This window comes from Salminus brasiliensis, chromosome 11, assembly GCF_030463535.1.
Source record: "Salminus brasiliensis chromosome 11, fSalBra1.hap2, whole genome shotgun sequence".
Taxonomy (NCBI): Eukaryota; Metazoa; Chordata; class Actinopteri; order Characiformes; family Bryconidae; genus Salminus; species Salminus brasiliensis.
Genome location: NC_132888.1, coordinates 34,360,070 through 34,379,157, shown reverse-complemented (window position 1 = coordinate 34,379,157; position 19,088 = coordinate 34,360,070). Strand labels below are relative to the sequence as shown.

At 38.3% G+C, this 19,088-nt stretch overlaps 1 protein-coding gene across 1 annotated transcript in view; it reads left to right on the top strand.

Annotated features, from left to right (window-relative positions):
• The window catches only part of LOC140564994 (leucine-rich repeat and fibronectin type III domain-containing protein 1-like protein), a 125,966-nt gene that overhangs the window by 29,572 nt on the left and 77,306 nt on the right, over positions 1-19,088 (top strand). Inside the window, exon 2 of the mRNA XM_072690714.1 lies at positions 17,994-18,193. The gene's annotated coding sequence lies outside the window, so the exon portion shown is untranslated. The remainder of the gene's footprint in view (positions 1-17,993; positions 18,194-19,088) is intronic.

Sequence of the window (19,088 nt, the reverse complement as noted above, 5' to 3'; positions counted from 1 at the left end):
CTGATGGTTCTGAATTTAAGAATTTTATAGCCACTCTACTACAGAAGCTCAGGCTTTTAAGGACTGTGTCTGAATATTAATGTACACTCTCTTGTCTTATATACGTGAAATAGCAGCTGTGACAGTTAGCCAAGTGGGCATGTTTTATGCAGAGTGGAATATTTGCACATTGTGACCCAAGAAAATCTGAACAGATTCTTCTAAGCAGAAAATCTGAACACATATTGAACTATTGCAAACTGGCAGACACAACTTTTTCACAGATTCTAGTGGAATCAGGTGTGGTCTTGCTAGTTTTTAAATAAAAAACGAGAGCTGCACTGGCCATCGCTGATTAAAATTAGACAACCCTGGTATGTGTGAACTGGCACGGAAAATGCAGTTTTGTTTAAGGTCTCCTTTAGGGAGGTCCTGAGTGCCTCTAATTGGGCTGCCAACTCTCACACTTTGGCTGTGAGACTCACACAATTAGCTCTAATCTCACGCTCTCACTCCACACTTGCCATTTCTCATGCATTTTTTAACGACCCACTGTTCCCCTCCAAAACAACCTCCAAATTAATTTGACTACTGATAACTTTTCTTATAGCTGCCACTCTGGATTTCACTGATTACACACACTGTGGACCGGCACCGGTAACTTTCAGAAGAAGTTAAAGAGAGCATCCCCCTACCCCCCCTACCCCCCGCTCTGGAATTTACTGATTAAAAACGTAATCCACTCAGACCTGGACCAACATGAATCTTAAGTTGGCAGCCCTAGTCTCTGAGATGCTGGCTAATTGTTCTTGCTGCCCATTTGGGCATTGTTTTGAGTGATTTGTTTTTGCTTTATTTTGACTTTGGTTGCCATTTGTAAGCATATGAGGGACAACTGCCTGATTAGAATATTAGTGAATGTGATTACAGGATGTCTACCTGTAGGGATTGTGTGATGTGAGTGTAAACATCTGTGTGTGTGCTAAGAAAACCAAGTACACACAGAAAATTCCTCAGGACTGAATTAACAATTTATTCAGATCTTGTTTACACCTTGCATTAACAAGTGCTTCATGTCCGCTGTCAGATATTGGAAGTCAAACAGGCAATGAATCATCTGCATCAGCAGAGAGGAAGAGTTTGTTTCAGGTGCTGTGATTTCAACCGTAGTCAGGCATTAATGTCCAGAGGACTGCTTGAACACAAGATTGTTGGAAAAGAACTGTGGCTAATTTCACACCTGTCATTCAGCTGCCATTCTTCTGTGCATGACCCCATACATGCAACTTAATTTGTGGAAAATTACAGCTCGCGTTACTGTATGTGGGTATAGAAAATGGGTTTGTAGAGAAATAACAAAAAGAAAAGTGAACATACCTAAGTGTATAAACCTAAACATCTGGAGTTTAGGAGCAGTGGATATGAAAAAAAAAAAAAAAAAAAAACTCTTGTAAAAATCCTGAAACTACATGAAATAAGCAGAAGGACAAGGCTAGGCCTTGTCATGGTGATTTATGGTGATTTTATGTTAAAATATATAAGACTCTAATCAGAGATTGGGCAAACAAGACAAGTAAATGTGTTTTGAATTTATTTTGTGAGCACATATATAGAGGACTCTTTTAATACAAGCACTTACCCACTACACAAAGTAAAACACATTTAAACTTGCAGACGTGATCTCATGTGGTTAATAAGTGTGAGTAGACTAGTCGTGATATGTGTCGTCAAGTGGAGCTGTTGAGCTTTGTCCTAAGTGTAAAGCTGATGAAAGCATTAAACATATTTTTATTAAATGTGAAAGGGAATCAGAAATGTGGATCAAAATGAAAGACACTGGCCTCAATGCATGTAAACTATAAGACGTAAGGATTTTTTATGATAAGCTTTCAAAATGAGTGTTGTGTGCATAAAACATGGAAAACCAAATGCAAATACCTGCTAAAGGTAAAGTTAATCAGGTAATACGAGAATTAAAGAGACAAGACGAGTGCAAAATGTAAAAACCTATGGACTCTGAAGTGTTGTATTTTTTTTAATTGACCTAATAAAGTTTATTTAAAAAGCAAATGGATTCCATTTACACAGAATGTGGTTCAAATGATCTGATCGAAAACCTATTACAATATGTCCTGGCTTTGTGTTTACATCTGATTCTAGGTGTAAACAGCCTAATAGTTGTCACTGGTGTTCTGGTGTTAGAATGTTACACTTAGGGCATAAAATAGAGATATTGAAAAACGCATAGCAACAATGATACCAATTAAATGGTCTGATACAGCAGGAGAGATTACAAGTATGATGTGGGACCCCTGAAAATAAACTGTGTCCATTAGAGAAACTACTGTTTACACACTCTTGGCAATCAGCCTAAATCTTGTGACTGACTTGTGCCTTGAGATCATCTCCCATCACACACATACTCTAAGTTCTGATGTGTTGTGTAGCCGCATGCGTAGGGCTTAGTTAGTCAGCATTGCTCATCTGAGTGTGTGTAATCAGAAATAAACGTTTCTCATGGGGACAGCATCTTGATGTTGATTGCATGGCAGTGTTTCTCCAGAGGAAATCATCTGAGTCCCTTTCTAGTTTACATTATCAAAGGCCATTTTTAAAAGGAACTTCTGTACTACTAATTGGATAAACAGACTGACAAATGTAGTAATTGCAGTGCATCAGTCAGAAATAAATAATTTCTAGAATGTTGACAGCAGAGGTATGGTGATGAAGCCAGCAACTAATCATTCCTGCCCCACCATCTTCCATACTTTGAGATACAATATGCTCAGTCTCTGACAGAAGTGTAGATTTACCGCACATCTAAAGTGAAGATGCCTAATCGTCCATGTAATGGGATTAAGGAAATTATATAAACAATTTAATAATACAAATGGTTCTTTGAGGTTTCTGGGTTCTATTTATTACTACTGGCTTTATGATAGAATCTTTGAAGGAACAATGTTTTAAGACTATTGATATTTTGACATTTTGAATTAAGACTTGGAAACATAACCACAAACTGCTCAACATTTTTTTCTGACATTTTAGTTCCTTGATTGAATTTCAGAGTTGTAACTAGACAACCTGGCTTAACGGTTCCTGCAACCCTCTGGTACAAAAAAGGTTTCAGTTTTCAGTTTCTTAAAGTGCTTATTGTTTCTTGAACCCTTTGCACAACAACTATAATCATGGTATTTTGCCCAAGTGTAAGAATTACTCTATGTATTACTGAATTAATTAAGATGGCAGATCTACATGACGTGAAGCGAATGACCTAAAACATAGTCGAAACATAAATACAACACTTTCCAGCTCCACACAAACAACAATTTATCCATTAAGATGGTTCTTTGGGATGTCATTGTTTTATTAAGAACCATTGTCCCTTTCAAGAACCGTTAAAGAACACATGTTTTTAAGGGTGTACATGTACACACCTTTTCCTTTTGCAACCATATATAGAAATCATGGCCTGGCCTTGCAAAGTGCAGTACAAGAACATGTGACATTAAAATTCCTATTATTTAGCCTGTTTCCAAATCAAATCAAATCAAAGCTTGCTTAATACCGGAGACTGAATATATACACATTAACTTACACTATACATATAATAGACACACATTATTTACATATTACACATACACTATACATACTCTCTATGTAACTAATTGCACTGGTTTAAAGCGATTATAACAAGTAAATAATAATTTAATAAATTGATAAACTTAATTAAACAATAATTATATTATAACTTACTCTATACTCTAAGTTCCAATGTATTGTTTGATGCATGTGTAGGGCTTATTTAATCCACATTGCTCATCTGAGTGTGTGTAATCAAAAGTGTTCATTATAATGTCCATAAAATCCTTCCGACCCTGATATTGAGCTTCCACACCTACACTGTATCCAAGCCTGTGGCTTAGGTGCAAGCCCACCTGAATGTTTTTATTAAGACCAGAACACAATAAATGTGGGCAATATTGGATGCGAGTTGGAAAAACACTCAGTAGAGAATCATCCAGCCCATGTAGTGCCACAATAGTCAATCAGTATTGAACCAGTGTGGATGTAGCATTATGTTTTCTGAAGCCTGAGTGTAGGAAATGGCCAGCTAAATGGTTCTGCTTCATTTCCTTTGGCTAGGCATCCTGCTATGTCAGTAAAACAAATATATTTCTGATAATTAAGTCAACTGGAAAGCCCTCAAAGCAAAATTCTGGCCTCACCACTGGCTCACAACTATTTAGCTTGAAAGAAAAATAGAGTTGCAGAGATAACTAAATTGCCCTTCAATTTTCTGTCTTTTTCTCAGTGCAGAAAAAGAATAGGACTGTATCCCAATTAATGGGCTGCTCAAAGATCAAGGCAAACAATTCTGTTAATTTATTTTCTATCTATGGCTGGTGCCTACACGACACTTTTCATGGCAGTCAGGCATTTCCAGGGTCGCTAGAAAATGATGTGTTTTCTGCAGTAGTTTGGGAAATGCCTTAAAGAGAAGAAAACTGGCATGAAATTTTTATTGCAATTTTTTTTGTTTATTTGTATAGTGCTTTTTACAGCTGCTGTTGTCACAACGTAGGTGTAATGAATAAATGTAGAAACAAACAGCCCAATAATCAGAAGTATTCAGATAAATGAAAACCAAGGACCAATGTCAGATGATCAGAGATCATCAAAGTTAGTAAGAACAGATAAGAAATTCAGCATAGGGTGAGGCAGGTGAAGACTTTTAAAGATTCTAATATATAAAAGATGCTGACCATGATGTGTGAGTTCATAATAAATCAGCAAAGCGTCATTTGTTTGTTTTGTTTTTTTTGTACTGATGAAGGCCTTGGGTCTGGGACATTGGCATGATATTAAATCACCCTGCACAGAGTGATGCACTTAAATGCATTCCTATTTGTTTACACTGACGACCCTGGAGTGACACCCTTTTAATGCAGTTGCGTTCCTCAGCTTCATTGCTTTTGAGGACTGCAAAATGAATTCAGTCTCTAGCTGGAGTATGACATATCTTGCTAAGGCTAGTTGATTTCAACAAATGGACCCTTGGATTAACTTGCCAGCAGCGAACTCTAGTGAGTTACTGTATTTCATTTCACACCTCCCTGAGATGAAACCGGCATTTCTTCTTCTTGCTCTCTACTAAAACACCTTGCTCTCTACCGAAATACTTTTGTCCCCTCAGAAACATATTTTCACACTTCAGAAGCAGATAACAACATAATACAGGCAGTGCAAATTCAGGCTTCAGAAAAGCCTTCTTAACAATGTAGCAAGACCTAATGGATGATTTTAGAGTCTCACAGTGAATTTGAAATGATTGACAGTGGTAGAAGTTGCAGTAGATGGTTAGAGTGAAAATATTGCATGCCAAGTATGGGATACAAAATGAAAAGAAAGGACAGTATTTTCTTTCTCAAATGTTCAATATTCTACTTTGTTGCCATTTGGTGATTAGATCCATGTAAATATGTCAGTGTAGATTTTGTCTAAAAAAGAGAATGTATAGAATAGCATAGTCCTCATAAGCACAATTTAATCTGTGTTGAGGGTGTATGGCATGCTTAAAATAATATATTTAATTTAAGATAATATTAGAAGACATTTACGTGAAATGTATTTTTATTTTAATTTTAATTTTTTGATTGATTTTTTAATTGTTTTTTTTTTTCAGACAGTCTAGTTCTACACTACATTCTTCTTTCCAGGGAAAATTCATGCTCAGCATAATCAGTCTTGTTTGAGAAATCAACCCTTTGATGGGGAATCTTGTTTTTTCCCCAAATAATTTAATAAACATCAGTTTGTACATAGTCCCTCTATTTTCATTGGCTCAAAAGTAACTGGACAAACTACCATAATTATAAATGTAAATGTTTAGGATAACAATGCCTCCGTCATATTTAACAGATGAGGTATTTGATATAGTTTAAAGTGTGTAAATGTTCGCATGTTCAAGGGGTAAATGCACTACTTGTGCTTTTGCAGCCTTTTGTTCCTATCATAATTATATTATAAGATTAAAATTATATTAAACACACCATTAAAAAAGGCAATACTCAGTATTAGGGTACTCAGATTGGATCAGGGGCATAAAAACTGGGAATGGTACATCTTACTAGTTTCTATCACACACAACAGTTTTGAAATTCCTTATAACTTCTTAAAACTTTGAATGAAATTCCTTAGAACGTCTTGCCATGTGAACTTTAAGAAGTGTTAGTGTGCTAAGTGCAGCCCACCAGATGGTTTGTACGTGCCTCTTGTAGTGCCTTTTCATTTTGCCACCACTTCAAACTCAGGTAAGGCAGGCAGCCACTAAGGTTGTTTGGAGGTAGGCGGCTTGGGCCAGCTAGTGCACGCTCACTTACACTTCTGAGTCACGGACCAAGTCACTGTGGGGGGTTATTGTCGGCCCACTGTGTGGGAATGATTCTGCAGCCACAGGTGCATTCATCACTGTGAGAGCAACTCAGATAATTCTAGCCCACAAACTTTGACACAGTGGAAGAACACCCAGAAATACTGAAAGGTGGAAGACATGGGCAGAATGTTTAATAGATGTATCTGAAATACACAAATATATATTTTATCATTTGTGTTTGGTTAAAATCGATATACCTTTATGTATGTATGTATATGTATGTATATGTATGCATGAAAAATAATCATACAGTTTAAAACTAGGATTATTTTTTCATTATTTAAAATTCGAATCGTGAGTTAAAATGTCATATATATTACATATTTCTTAAATAGTTACCAGTCAGGAGGGACTTAATGTGTATTTGTTCTTGAATTTCTTGCTTCAATTAAAATCTATCAAGGTGGTGTACAAAGGCATAATTACAAAATCTGTCACACTTCAAATACTTATGGACCTAACTGTATGTGATCTATTCAATTACCAGCAGACCTTATTCTGAATGATGTGACTATTATATTGAGCTTTTCAAACGTCTATATTTTGGGTGGAGTAATTTGCAGTTTGTTGCACTTTGACTGATGGTATGCACTAGGGCTCAATTTATTGAATTCATTGGGGAAAAAAGCACACTGGAATATAACAATGCTAATGGGCAAAAATTGTTTTTTTTTTTACTGTAATTAAGTTCACATAGCAGACTTTTTCAGACAAACCAGCAGTCTAAATGCGGATGCTTGGGCAGGATAGAAAGCTAATAATCTTGTAACATTTATAACAGGTGTCTTGAACTCTGGTCCTGGAGGGCCAATGTACAGAGGTGATTTTCCTGCTCAAACACAGGTGATTTAGCTCATCATTTAATGAACAGGTTTAGTAGGTGTCGAGCAGTCTGGGCCTCAAGGACTTGAGTTTGAGACACCTAAAGGAATAAGGTTGCAAAATAAGTTCAAAATAAGTTGCTAATTTAGCTGCTTGGCAGGACTGTAAAAGTACTGAAAAGCCCTACTCAAGCAAGAGTACTGTTGCTGCAAGGATAATTCATGTACATAGGTAATAGGTAAAGAACTATTAGCATTGAAATAGCTTTTCCAGCCCATGTACCGCACTAAAACACTGCCCAAAAGTGAGCTAGATATAGATGTCAGTCATTTTAAATTGATCTAGTGGTCAAACCTGGTGCTTAAGAAGTAGATAAATTCTGACAGTGATGGTTTAAAAGTGGCTGAGATGATGCTCTCTCACAAACATTAAGGGCAGCTTAATTATTAAATTCAGTATGATAAATTTCAGTATGATAAAATTATTTCATTAAAAAGCTGATTTGCTGTTCCAAGTGAATGATATGCTGTGGCTAAGCAATTATTTGTAAGAGGTTGCTACGGTATACCATGGGGTTGCTATGCTATTACAGTTGGTTACTTTGCTGTTGCTATGCAGTTGCTATGGCATGCCAATTAAGCACACAGTTTAGTTTCAGCTAGAAAATTTCCTAGGCAGTTGCTTGTGGTTGATGTGCTCCTCAAATAGTTCCACCACAGTTGCTATGGTGCCCAGTGTGGTTGCTGTTCTGATCTAATTGGTTGCTATTCTAATGCTATGCAGTTGCTAAGGTGTCCCAATTAAGCAACCACTTTAAGTTTAACTGGAAATGTTGGTAGCCAATTGATGTGCTGGTCCAAGGTGTTTTTATGCTGTGGCTAAGCAGTTATTATGGTGTCCCAGCTGTTACTATAGCACCCGGGCTGCTTACTGTTCAGTGCTAGGTGTCTGTTACGTTACTGCAAGTGGTTGCTTTGCAAAAAGAACACAGAACCTGTTTCGCTAAGGCTAGCTAGCCAGAGAGCTAATTGCTTGTATCTTCATGTGTTTGGCAGCTCATAGTAATGCTGTTTGATGATTTAATGTAAGTCCTATTCTGTGCAAATGTGCTATATTGCCATTGACCTCTTTCATGAATGACCTTCTGTGACAACAGGGCAAGTGCTGTCTGGATTTGTCTGTAAATGTGTATTTAAGTTAATATTTAAAATGAGGTGTAATATATGTAGTGCAATATTTATGAAGCAGTGCTTCTGCATTCGGTGTGGATCATGCATAATGAGAAGACTTGCCTAGAGGAGCAGGACCACAAAAGTCCTAATTAAATAAATACACCTACGTTCTTCCCTTGTACTGCTCATATACTCAGCCCTTTAGGCACAAGCCTACCCACTTAGAAAACATATTCTTTGGGGCGACACTAAGCACCTTCTTATGGAAAGGGAAAACAGAATGACAGGCCCATTCTACACTTTTTTATGCTTAATCATATTGGGAATATCGTTGAGCTGGAGTGCTGTTTGTGATCACTCAATATCAGACCTCACATGACCTCACTAATGCTCTTGTGACTGAATGCAATCAATTCCTCTGACTAATGTTCCAGTGTCTAGTGTAATCATGCCAATCATTAAGAAACCTGTTGGTTTATATGTAATATATGATAGAGCTTTATTAGCAAACATGAATACATTGAGCACCACTGACACTGCTCATATTGTGCTCATCATACTTTAGTTGGACCTACTTGAATTCGCAGACTGCAACAGATTCATGCACTAATGCAGCCCAGTCATCCTAACCTTCCTTTACTGCCCATGGGAAAAATAGAACATTGTAATGACGAGGTGCTTTCCCGGAAAAGGGAGTTGGAAAGGACTGAATTTACAGCAAGAAAAAGAATGTGCAAGACTCTATGGGCTATAGATGACTCATGAAAACGGATATAACAGTTAATCTGAGGGAGGAAGGACTGGAAAGAAAGGAGTTGAAGGCAAAGGAGGATTGTTGTGTCCCGTATGAACCTTTTTTTTTTTTTTTTAAATTTCCAACCATGTACCCTGTCAAAGGGTTTGTTATTGATTTTTTCTTATGGCAGTGGCTGACTGGCCCCAGCAGGATTTTTTTTTTTGAAGTGTGAAGGCCTGCGCCATGGAAAGTGGAGTAAAATGGTCCACTAAAGAAAAAGTAAAAGCTTGTCGTCAATCGAAGAATGGTAGTTGTGAGAATTCTGGTTACAATAACTGAGGTGGTTTTATGGTTTGTTTGTTCTACCGCTGGTTTGGCGATACAGTTTTTCAGTAATAACAAGGTTTCTGTTCCTGCTGATTATGCCTCTCTCTCTCTTATCCATAATAGTATGTTTCCGCATGGGGGTTTCACTACTTATTTTCTCCCAGAATGACTCTTTATTAAGAAAATGACTTGGGGGCTCTCCTGCACTGCTGTGGCTGAATGGCAGTTTGGGTATTTGACACCATGGGGAAAGCTTAGCTGAAAGTGAAAGGTCTTTAATGCTAAAAAGGAAGTACAGACTAATCTTTTAGTAAGCACAAAGCACCCATAGAGAGAGAGTAAACCTTGGCTAGGGTAACATGTTTTTATTTGCTTTTGCTCCTTGAACTGTAGGCTTGTTGTTAGTTTTCATTTTAGAAGACTGTTACTATAAGTGATCTTATAAAGGATTCTGTATCTAATGTTAATAAATCAGTAACTGCTATAAACGATTCAGTGTCTATTATACACCATTGTGTATCTGCTATAAAGGTTTCATTAACTGCTACAAATGATTCTGTATCTACTGCAAATGTAAAATTTATTAAATACTGTAAATTATTCTTTCTCTATAAATGATTTAATTACTGCTACAAATGATTCAGTCAATAGAACATTTTGTATCTAAGTAATTTAGTAATTACTATTTGTTTTACTATAGAAGTAATTCTGCCTCTACTATAAATGATTCAGTAACTGCTATTAAAATCAATATGTCATTTATGTTGTTTGAGGGTAAGAAATTAAAGTGTGGGCCTATACACAGATGATTGGGGTTTAAAGGGTCAAGAAGAACATGTCAGAATCTTGAAAATAGTCTTTATGGTTATGTTTGTACTGTCATGCTCACATGATTAATTGCCGTAGCTGGAAACATTGGCTCATGTTCTTCAAAGTTGCACAGAAACAAGTGCAGGTTGGAGTGCCTGAAATGACATATTAGCTGCTCTGCTACTGATTAATGAAACTGTCTTACAAAATCAAAAACTGTGGTGGACTGAGCACAATTCTGCTGTGTGGACACAAGCATATCATTTACATGAAATCTGCCCTAATTAGTTATCCTCCATGAACATTATCAGTATGGCACAGAATGGGATACCAAAAAGGGTACTATACAGTAATGAAAAGCATTCTTGATTTATCATAACAGTTTAAATCAAATATTAAGCTCAAATTTCCATACTTGTTGGCCTGATGTGAGCTTTGTCAAGGAGGTCAAGGATAAACCTGATTGAAAATTATTGATGAGATTTAAGTACCCCTATTTCACAATCGATTTGATGTGCCAATTGTTTCCCAAAAACCTAGCCAAACCCAAAAGACCTTCTCTGTTTCTTTACTGTCAATATCCTGCAAGAAAGTTTATACCAAAGATCACTTATGAAATAAGACTATGCATCTTTTCCCACAACAAAGGCACTTACTGCATTGACATCTATCTAAATTCAAAACCATCCACTGCAGTTTTAAATGCTAATATGCACTCTTCAAATAACGAAAACACCTACGCCTTTTCTGTCCAAAGCTGAGACTCGTCATTGGATCCGCTCGAGGCCACCGTCTGGCTCCTTCTCTCTGTCCCAGCGAAAATAAAATAATAAATGCTTAATAACTCAGGCAGAACCTCAGGGATGCACGCATGGGTAATATCTTTCCCTTCTTTGTTGTCTTTTATTTATTTTTTTTATTTCTTTGGGTCCATGTTCCTCTGGCACCTTGGCTGTAAGTGGCAGAGTGATTAAACTGAGAGAGACGTGGGGTAGGCTGGTGTTTTTAGGGGGAAAGACAGAATTCTCCATGTTCTGCCCATTTTCCTTCTCTACCTTCCAGGAGAAGGTGCAGGCAGGGGGAGAAAAGGAGTTTTATTAGTTTTGTAGAAAGTCGCCGAGAGGCAACATTTGGGTGCACTAAGTTTAGCCAGCTAGCATAAGAAGCTGAGACTGCTATTGTGCCTTGCTTAGCCAACTTAGAGGCTGCACTCTGCAATACATCATGAGGTGACTGTGACAGGCGTGCCAAAGGCTGCGATGATAAAGCCATTGCTTCACCTCCCACAGCCTTTTGTGCTCTGGTAGGGATCATTGATGCTTGTAAACAGGTGTGCATGGAAAGAGCCTACACTAAAAGAAGAAGGAAAAAAAAAACATTGTAGGGCGTGAAGCTGGATGTCAGGGTGACAGATGTGGAACATGATTTGCATGGCATGTAACAGCTTTTAAGGCCTTTAAATCGGTGTGGGTTTAATTTTTAAATGTGCTCCTGCAGTGCTTTTCCCACCTCTCATGCTGTGGAGGTCTGTCTTCACAGATGAAGGTGAGAGGTGGAAAGGGATGTATGCTTTTTCTCATCTCTTTGTCTCTTGAGGCTCCACATCTCAGTTTTCCATGAGAGCTATGAATATAGCATTGCTTTTCAGAATGTAGTAGGATCTCCCTGAAATCATCTTCAGTGCAGTTATTTAGTCAGAGTGTTTCTTGATAAAACCTCACCCTCCATGTTAAGTATTGAAGGTGCCTAAGAGTGTGTCTATTGAATAGTTTAAGTTGTTCTGTAATGTTGATGTATAAAAAGTATGTGACCTTTGTTGGGGTGAAACATTATCATATGTCATTTATCAAGATTATTTACAACTGTTATTTTGCCTCAAAATAAAACCTGCTGTGTCCTTTTGGCACACTGTGCGGTTAGCATAGCTGGGTTTGCTTTTAGCCCTATCCCTACTTGCTTCCCCAAGTTTGGCTTTCTTGAGGCTTCTTAAGCCAGTTTGTTTGTCCAGTTCTTTTTTAGTGTTATCGTGTAGCCTAGCATGGATCCCTGTATCCCTGTTTCTGAGTACATAAAAACAAACAATTATCTATTAGTTCCTTGCTAAGATTGGATTGTGCCTGTCTCCTGTCTAGGACTACTTTGGCCTAGACAAAATGTACATTTGCACAAAATCCAAAAGCACACAGATACAATATTGAAAAATCTTACTTTCCAAGTCATAGTATTATTAAAGTCTTTTTTATGGTCTTTTTGAAATTGTGGGGCATCCAAGACCCATGTCCCAGAGGTATAGCAAGGTCATCTGCACCTGTTTTTCCCAGGTAACTTAGTCCATTGCCTTCCTTCAGCATCAGTGTCAGTACCATATTCAGGGTACCACGTTGCTTGTAGCTGTAATCTATTGCCCATAACATAACTTAACATAACTCAAACAAAAAAACGGAAAGAGCTTTGCACAGAAAATGTGTCTTTCTTGTTTATTCTTTAGTCTTCAGAAAAATGATGCTGAGAAATCAACTAGCATGCGTTATGGGATGAATACATTATGTGATTTGGTTAAGCGTCTTCTTTAATGTATTCTCTGCAGTAGATGAGTGGCTAATAGGACTGTAGCTTAGCATTATAGATTAACATTACCTAGTTTCTTTGCCACTGGTACTATTGACTTGGATCAGTTCATTTTGTTTATTTTGTGAGGGGCCGTTCACAAAATACATTGACCTCTAAAGGAAAGATATGCTTTGCAATACAGTGGGAATGCATTGTTAAAAAATATTACATAAATAAACTGTAAATTGCATCACAGAACAAGGTTTAGAATAAAGCATACCTAGATAAATCATAGCCCATAGCATCTGTTAACACATGTAAATGACAAGTTCAACACAAATGCAAGGTGTTTAATAACATCAGTATGTTAATGTAGGGCCCTTTAAGCAGTTGTGTTGGTTGTGTGTGTCTGTGCAGTGTTGCGTTGGTGTAATAATGGGATTTGTGAATGATGAGGTCTAATAGGGGAGCCCATTAGGCAAGCACTGTAGTCTTCCGTACAGCAGTGATGAGGAGACTCACCGGGGGGTATCCGTCTCTCTGTCTCTCCTAGCTTCCATTTGCATGATGGCTCACAGCTTTGCTCCACACACTGTCTACAGAGATAGAAACACTGCTGTTGCCCTTCTGCCACATTCTCTCCTTTACTTCAGCCTTAGATGGCAGCGTGTGTGTAAGTGTGAAGTCACTTCTTTTTGACCTTTTTGCAAGTGGAATCTGTTTCCGTGAACAGCACACAAATGAAGGGACAGGAAAACCTGCGAAATCAAAACGTCTGACTACCTTCCAAACCATTTGGCAATTGGAAGGTTTGTGGTGCCTGTATGCGACAGTGGAAACAGGGGCCGAGGTTGGTGTGTACAAAATGCTGCTCCAAAGAAAGACTTTTGTGTAAATCCTCAATCAATGCCGGGATGAATCGGCTTAAGTTTCTGCTCTGGTGCTTTGCGCCTCCCTGCTGGCTCCTTGTTTCAGTGCTTTTCACTGTGGTATGGAGTTCTCCAAAGGTCAGGAAGATTTGCTCTTTGGAGTAACCTTGGCTGAGGGGAGCGGAGAAACAGTCTGGCCATGTCAAGTCAATTTGGTGGAACAAAATGGGAGTGAAACCATGGATGAGCCTCTGAACATGGTACCAGCCCAGCAAGTCAATGAAGACAAAAATCATATTTTAGTTCCAATAGGACGGGGGGATTGAAAAATAATTTCTAGAGAGGAGCCGTGTGCCCTGGAGTCAGGTTGGAAATTTCTTTGAACTAATACTATATATTTTAGTCTTTTTTAGGACTTAACATGGGGACACTGGTATGGTGGATTACACCACTTGAATTGGAATACTGTGGATTGCAGCATAGACAGCCAAAACCATTGGCAGTGTCTGGATCTGGATGGAGACAGGCTGTTAGTTCTTTTTATTTATTTATTTATTCATTTTCTAAAGCTCAAACAAAGCAAAGTGAATCACTGAGTAAAGCCCTCCTGGTTGGCCCTAAGGTGGTCCTGCTCTGTCCTCCAATGCCACTGGGAAACATGACCACCAAAAGAAACTTGTTTATTTTTTCCTCTGGCGCAGACGATTTTTATGAAGCATGGTTCACAATTATCATGTGCCAAGGGATGGGGCTCTAACAGGCATAGACATGGGCAGGCAGGCAAGCGTAGTGCTAGCTAAAAATAGAGCACATAATTAGCGATGGGGAGAGGGAGTTCAGTTAGGCTTGGTTGCAGATAGACTAGGAGGGTGCTACTTGGCCAATTACAGAGTCATGAACCTTGGTAGATGTTGTGAAGGCACATTTTGTAATGCTAAATAAATAGGTAAATAAATGAATAACTGTTTAGCCTGTAGCGTAAAAGAGTAACGTGCCTTCATGCAGATTAATAGGTGCATTTTTAGTAAAGAGAGGCTTAGCAGTAGTTATTAAAGCTACTGTTTTTAGTGGAATCTTATCAGGCTGGAACACTTTTTAGCAGCTCCACATTTCGTGACGCTGACACGTTAGTGCTATCTTAAATTAGTTATCACTTTCCATCTGTTGCTGCTGGCTAAAAAATAAAGGTATTCAATATGAAAAGTCTTCACATTATGTGCTTTTTACTATGTCGCATGTGAAGAAAAAAAATATTATTGGCCAACATTTGTACTGAGTTCTGTAGACATCAGATCTATGTTTAACTTTTTTGGCTCTTAATAATACATATTCTTGCCAGATTGACACACTTCTCAAGAAATGTTGGTGGTTTTGGCAATTGAAATGAGACCCACATTGCTAGCTATACAGTTTCACTGAATACACATTAGTGGCAAGCACTCTCTGTTCCCCATTGTTCACTGGCCTGAACTGTAGTGGTCAGAGAAATCTTGTAAATGATGCACCAAAGTGCAAGAGAGGTCAACCCAGAAATCTAAGTGTTTTCCTTGGCTGCATGAGTTTTCAGATGGATTTAACTCTACTAAAGGAATAACAGAATTGTACACCACTCTTTTTTATTTTCCTAGCTGTCCAGTGTATTTAGTGTCTAAAGAGCAGGCTTTTTTCTCAGCAAGCATGTCAATGCACCAGTGGCTTGGTGTTTGGATAATGGAAAAGACAGAGCTCTCAGATCAGAACACACGCGCACACCCGATAACAGCAGATGACACATGTAAATGCATGCACACACGCGCACATCCTCTTCCCTGGCCTTAGTGTGGTACTGACCCGAGTCTCTAATGGAGTAGTTTGAAGGGAGAGCTGAGTCCCCTCAGACCACTTAGTGGAGACTAAACTCCAGAAACCCAGCGCTGCGCTGCATCGCAGATAGGCCTGCTGCGTGGGTGGGCAGGAGTCGGCTCTGAATATCAAAGTCAAGCTGGGATCATTATCGCCGCTAATGCACTCTCTGTTAGGCCTGCTCTGCCCCTCACTTAAATTTCCTCCAAGAGACTTGAGGGCCATGTTTACTCACCAATTATGGCTCCTTCTCGTCTCCATACAATGAACCTTTTCATGTCCACTGTCTATCATTTCGTAAGTGTAGATATTTAATGTCATTTGCTGCAATGCATTCCTTGATGACCTCTTGGAGAGCAGCGACTAGATGCAGAACCCACAGTCATTATGTAAGTAGTGAATGTGTATACAAATTGATGGCGGTTGCCTATTGATAAATCAGGCAAATTCTGAAACAGGCAGGATTATTGCTTTGTCTTAATGAAATCACATGCTTAGATATCTGGCTTTTTTATAGGGGAAACAAGAAAATGACCTTGGCATCACTGACAGCTCTGCTGCAGACCTTAAATGTCACTAATGGAAATGGTGAATGGTGCTATGGCATCCCTTCTAGGCCACTGGCTGTAGATCTTTGCCTCTTTGTCTGTTCAGCCTCATGCAGGGACTCATCAGAACAAGGCAGATAACACAGAGCTACTGATGCCGGGGCCTAAAGTGAGCCACAGGGTTGACAAAGAAAGGCCTGTTTTGCTGCGACCAGCTGGGCTCACTTTGGTGATGTAGCCTGGGAAGGGAGAACAAATCAGTCAAATCAGATTAAGACAGATTAAGTGAAGCAATGCGTAATTCTTGACACAGCATTCCTGCACATGTAAATGTTGCAAAATCTGACATATATGCAAAATATATATACACATATATTGTACAATGGGTGCAGTGGACACACTGAAATGATACAAATTATTTTAAGCAACAATAATTATAGCTATGTCATAAACAATCTTTGAGTGGCAGTTAATTTTTGAAAATTATGGTGTGGCTGTGTGTCTAAATGTGATCAGTCTAAATTGGGGATGCTTTATTTAGGGAGGCCTAACAGCGTATAATATGGCCAGCCTACGACAGTATATAAATATTCTTTTATTATTTATTTTTCTTTCTTGCTCAGCTTCTGTCCTAGAAAAGGGTGTTAAAGTCTAATTAAGCAGTTCTAATTAAACTGATGGAGTGGAAATGGAGCAGACAATAAGGGTGGGAAGAGCGAGAGAGAGAGCGAGAGAGAGAGCGAGAGAGAGAGAGAGAGAGATGTATGTAAACCCAGTGCTACCATACTTTAAAGACTAGTCAGCAGTAGATTACAATCCAGGGCAATCACAAAATTGCACAGCATTTCTTTGTTAGCTTTTGCTTAGTTTCCTCCTTGTTGCTAAGGGGCCTGAAAGTATTTTCATATGACTCCTCAGTGTTTTCCATCTGGATCTGGATTTTTCACAGGTAAAAATGCAAATGAGCCCAGGTCCTCTGAGGATACGTTTGCAGAACACACGCACAAATGAACACATGCCCACAAAAAAAAGAAGCAAAATTCAAAGCCTGAGTGAGCAGACAGAAAGTTAGGCTGCTTTAGGAGTCACTGCGGAGTTTAACTTTGTACAAAGCTCCCAGGGAGAGGTCACTCATGAATGAGTAATTAAAATGTTGAAAATAGAAGCTACTGTGCCAGTTTACGTGACACAGGAATTGTTTGTGCTGGCATAGTTTTAGTACAGACTGTAATAAAATGTTTGGCGATATGTCCTCCATGGTGTTTTCATGGTGGAGACTGGATGGGGCAAAGTCACATAAGCCTCTGAATGTTGGAATCTGCATGGAAACAGCATGCAATCTGGGTATTACACAGTACTTCACAGCAATAATCAGAGGTGGCTAAAGTACAAATATTCTAGGTATAAAATACATAAGTAAAAGTTGCAGTACAAGTTTCATTTTGTACTCAATTAAAAGTATAAATGTACACATGTGAAAATGTAACAGAATAAAAAAAAAACATTGAAATAATCATCATAAGCAAGTTTACATCAATTTTCAGTGTAGTCTAGTGTATACAGTTTTTGCTCCATCAACAATCAAGTATAGACCAGTTAAGGGAGTTATTGGGTTTTTTTAATAGCTGATAAATCATCATAAAGCATCTTGCCATATACATATTTTGTTCTTGATAACACAGTTATCAGAGGAGATCAATGGAAGAGCTTGTTGAGGACATATACATATGCACATGAACTGAAAAAAACAACAATAAACTTTGAAAACTCTAATTGCAAAAGCATTTGGCAACCAAATTATAAACCATTAACTTGGCTCAACAGCAGAACAGATAAGTCAAATCACTATGAGGATTTTAAGACATGATTATGCTAATTTCCTTCCCTCTTTCTCTTTCACAGGTGGATGGAGCCCCAGTGCCAGCAGGGCAGTGCCTCTTGGCTCTGAGAACCACCATCCTCTGGTGCTTCATTACACACTGTCTGCTGTCTGCTACAAAATCCACATGTAGCAGCCTGGTTCCACACCTCCTCTGCTCTTTCACCGCCAGTGGAGCCTTCATGAGCTTCTTCAGCCAGCCCAGTACATCTTCCTCACTGAGGTAGGTGTGACCTCACTGCTATCTATGATATAGTGAGCCATGGTGAGGTCTGCATTAAGGGTTGGGTTTTGTCCATTGATTCTAGAAAGTTGGGATGTTTGGTATGCAGATTAGCATTTCCACAGCTTTGCATGCTTTCATATGAGGAATCATGAGCATGTCTAAAGTCTATACTCCACCAGAAGGCAGTTCGGAGCTTACAGCTCACGCTTTGGTCTAAGTTCTTATCTGTTTGGTTCAAACAGATTTTTACTTCTACTAATATAGATTTAATTTAATAAAAACATCTGTCAACTGGTATCAGATAACTAACTCTTCATAACTTTGCTCTTCATAGCTGTTTTCAAGCTAAAATATCTGAGAAAATGGATTGTGACTAGGCTAGTAATGTCAGCTGAACTGAAGAACTAGACATTAGCATTTGCCTGCTTATCCCTAAAGACTTCAGACTGACACCTTTGTGAGTAAGTGTACATTTTAAGCCACATTTCACCTGGTATAAATTTGCAGTCTTGAGGTATAATAGTCAGAGGTGGCAGAAGTACATACAGAAGCAGAAGTCCCATACTTCAGTAAAAAGACAAATATTCTAGTTGTAAAAGTTAAAGTACTCAAGTAAAAGTACAAAAGTACACATTCCAAAATTTGCAGAAAATAAAACTGTAAAAAGGTCTTCTAATTTCTTGATTTTAAACATTTATTGTTTAAAATCTCATTTTTTGAGTTACAGATGAGCACAACCATGACACTAAGTGGTAATAATGGTTTATGCTAGAACTGCAGCACCATCTTCAAAATTGTAAAATCATACAATCATAAAATAACATTTAAATCTGCTTTATCTAGAAGAACTAAAACTGTACCGTAATTAAAATAGAGTTTATCAGTTTCATAT